Below are 4,133 nucleotides of genomic sequence, written 5' to 3' on the forward strand. Positions count from 1 at the left end.
AGGGGCTTACAATCTCCTTGCCCTTCCCCCCTCACAACAAACACCCTGTGAGATGGGTGGGGCTGAGAGAGCTCCGAGAAGCTGTGACTAGCCCAAGGTCACCCAGCTGGCATGTGTGGGAGTGCACAGGCTAATCTGAATTCCCCAGATAAGCTTCCACAGCTCAGGCAGCAGAGCAGGGAATCAAACCTGGTTCCTCCAGATTAGATACACGAGCTCTTAACCTCCTACGCCACTGCTGCTTTCAGTCTGTGTGTGTGGGGTCCCAGAGGGAATCAATCGGAGTGTCTGTAGGGGTGCCCCAACAGGGGTGCCCCAAGCCGTTGGCAGGGAAGGGATGGTAAGAGGGGAGAAGAGTCTGGAAACGCCCAAGTTAAAGTTACCCCAGAGCGGCCCTAGGACGGCCACTTCAGCCTTCTTCAGACAGCCCACTGTTGGGCTGGAGCAGAGTCTGGATCAGAAACATAATCGCAGTAATTTCTGCCTTGAATTCTCCTTTCCAGAGCAAGAGAGGTCACTCTGGTCTTCACCAGTTTGCTCCCATGTAGTATAAACTGAGTCAGTGTTTCTTCTCCATTCCACAGAACCTGAAGGCGGCAGACACAGACCCCACGGCACCCCCTTACGACTCTCTGCTGGTGTTTGACTATGAGGGTAGCGGCTCCGAGGCCGCCTCCCTCAGCTCCATCAACTCCTCCACCGGAGACCAGGACCAAGACTACGACTATCTGAATGACTGGGGCGGCCGCTTCCGAAAGCTAGCGGACATGTATGGAGGGGGCGAAGAGGAGGACTAGGCCGGGCCAGAATTGGCTGAGGCGGACCTCAGTGTGCCGGTGTTGGGGAGAGAGGAAAAAGAGGCCAGATTTGTGGACAGAGACCCAGACCATCCTCCATTGCTCAACAGCTGATTGATCATCAAATGTCTGTTCATTCTGTAAATTGCCAAATTTGTCTCCCTTGCCACGCTGGTCCTTCTTGTGGTGGATTCAGACAACGGTAGTTTTTGACATTTTGTCATGATAGTCTTTTGAAATGTCCAATTTGTATTTTCTCATTGCCAGACAGTCTCTTTCATTCTGTTAAGTGTTGACTCTGTCAGTGGGAAAGAAGTTCCCTTGAGATGAAATTATTAGCCTGGAATGCCGTTAACGAGTTGTCTGAATCCATCGTTCTTTGCCAAAGAAAAAGAATTCTTAGACATCTGGGAGCACTCATGTTAAGGCCATCGGTTGTCTTGGTCCCCTTCGGCTGGCTGGTCAGGACATGGCGGCACACTTGCTGCTGCCCTGCAGAATCCCGTGGCTGCACCGTGCCAGCCTCCAGGGCCCTTCCGTCAGCTCTGTCCTTCGATCTGGGATCCCGCTCTATCCTCCACTTACCTGTTTTCATCCCACTACCTCCACAGCGCCTCTAAAAAGGCAGCCTGGAAACTTGCAAAAACAAGTACCTAATGATTATCAGGCATCAGTAACCAGTCAGGGGAGGGGCTGCGGTCAAACAGTCCCAGCAGTGGGGGGAAGCTGTTCTCCGATGCACAAACCAAAAAGCTGGCGATGGTCACATTTTGCCAGTGTGGCATTGTGGTCAACTCTCTGGGTGCTGCCTCATACCAGTCTACTTCAGCACTATGGCCCAAAGCAGCATCCCAAGATGAGGGTTGGTCCCTCGTGCATCCAGCAACCCGGCACAGCTATCGGCTGTGGTGCAGAATTTAGCTGTCACCCTGAGGACCAGCTTTCATTTTCAAAATACAAACCTTTTTAGTTCCAAAGATGAGCCATGCCTGCTGCCCTCTTAGGGTTGAGATTCTGTCATTCTGCACAGCTCTTTCCCCTGGCCAATAGAAGCACAACGGTCTTTGCACAGACTTATTTGTATAATATGCCTCAATGTGTATATTGCAGAAATCAGTTTCTTGACGTAGAATTGGGCGGGGAGAATGTACATAATAGGAAATACAGCTGTGGCTACTGTAATCCTTTTGAGGAGGTAGCTGGCAAGAAATACCCGGGGAAGCCCTGCCAATCAAGCCTTCACTGGGGAGGACGCTCTGGGCCGTAGGGGGTTCCAGATTCACTTGGGTGCAAAGGCTTGAATGAGCAACATCTACAGTGCAATTGAATAAGGTGCCATTTTGCTTGTGATGTGTTTTCTAACAAGTAATCTGGTTACATGTGCCTCTTCTAGTTACAGTGCCAATGATTTCCTTCTGACTATTGTTAAATACTGAATGTTTTTATGATTGCTGTTCATATGATGGACTTCCTTTCTTACAAAAATAAGCGGCCTTGCTGGTTTTTGATCGGAGTGTTTCACTGTCCTTTTGATACCTTTCCCCACAAGCACAAAATTCAAAAGCCATACTGTGTAATGCCTTATTATCTGATATGTTTTTATATTTTAATAAAACTTTTCTTTTTAAAACTGTGCATCTCCTGGTCTGCTACAAAGGGCATGTCCCTGGTTTGCCCAGTTTAGTCATTTTTTTCAGCAACAGCTCACCTGCCTGATTTGGCAGAATTTGAAATTTTGATTTAATTCCACTGGCCTTTGTTCTCTTTAGTTGTTGGGTTTTTTCCCCATTCGAAGAAGAAGGGGAGCCAATATGTTCCAAGGCAAGGCTCAGGTTTGGGTGAGAACGTGACTTTGCAAGCCCAGAATCACTTGGAGCAAAACTATTGCTAGCCAAGGACGGCTAAGCCACTCGTTAAAATGACCAACTTGCTGTGTCTTATGATGATGAATCTCTTTCATTCTGTTAAGTGTTGACTCTGTCAGTGGGGAAGAAGTTCCCTTGAGATGAAATTATTAGCCTGGAATGCAGTTAACGAGTTGTCTGAATCCATCGTTCTTTGCCAAAGAAAAAGAATTCTTAGACATCTGGGAGCTCTCATGTTGAGGCCATCGGATTTTGAAAATTGACATAATTACACTTCACGCTGTACTACTTGACTCAGCTCCCTGTGTGTCTGCTCGGTGTGGATCCATTCTCTGTAACTGAAGACGCAGGCCCCAGGTCACAAAGGCTTCTGCTGGAATAAAGGGCTTCTACGTACCTGTTTGTTTTTGCTGCATGGCTTCCCTTCCAGAACAGAATGTTTGGTTCTATGTGGCATGAGGTTCTCTGCACAAAAACATGGTAAACATGCAGTCGGCTTGCCAGTCCATGATGTGTGAAGCAGCTCTACTCTGGGGCAACTGGAAAGTTTGCATCTTGAGAGGAAGGGAAGTTAATCCCTTTCGGCAAAAAGGCCAGCGAATCTCTCTCATACCCCATCTCCCACACAGGCATTGGATCCTGTCATTCATGGGATCTGTGTTCGAAAACAACCAATACTGGTGACCAATACTTGGCTGCCACGTTCGATTTTATTTTTATAGCTTCTTCATGTTTAAACAGGCAACTGTTTTGGTAGCGAGGAACGTACACCTTGAACCAACAAGAAAGATGGGATATATGTGTTTAAATAAACAAGTGCCTTGAGAGTGAAGCACAAGAACAACTGTCCCTGCAAAAGTAAAAGCCAATAGTTTTGAAGGAGGATTTGACCAATTAATGGAACTCGATTTACTATGTTAACCAAGAATCTTTCTGTTGATTTTTGTAAGCCATTTAAATGTGCAATGATTCTATGCTAGTATTTTAAAAGTATGTATAAATGGAACGTGCACTTTTGGAAGAAGCAGGATAAAGCTTATTTACGTCCTTCGATCACTGTTTGTCAGTGAATCTTACACTGCCCTTCTGCCAACTTCACAGCAGAGGACCAAATTCTTACATCCTTCATTTTAGCTTCATGACAGTCCTGCAAGGTAGGCCACAGGGCAGGCTAAGTGAGAATGACCTAGTCCTAGCCCAAGAACACGCACTGATAAGTGGCTCCCATGACAGGGTGGGGATTCAACACCCCCTCCCCACATGAAACATGGGGCGACCCAGATGCTTGTTGTCTGCTCTGGGGATGCCCAGTTCTGGGCCAAGACATTTCTGGGGGCTGGAGGGGCAGGGGCGCGGCGGGCAAGCTCCCCGAAGCGGTCCTTGTCCCCATGGTCATGAAGCGCACCCGTGTTTGCCCCGCCCCTCCAGCGGGGGCGGGGTCTGTGCGGTTCGCTTCCCAGCCCGAAGCCGG

Source organism: Sphaerodactylus townsendi, linkage group LG14 (assembly GCF_021028975.2).
Source record: "Sphaerodactylus townsendi isolate TG3544 linkage group LG14, MPM_Stown_v2.3, whole genome shotgun sequence".
Taxonomy (NCBI): Eukaryota; Metazoa; Chordata; class Lepidosauria; order Squamata; family Sphaerodactylidae; genus Sphaerodactylus; species Sphaerodactylus townsendi.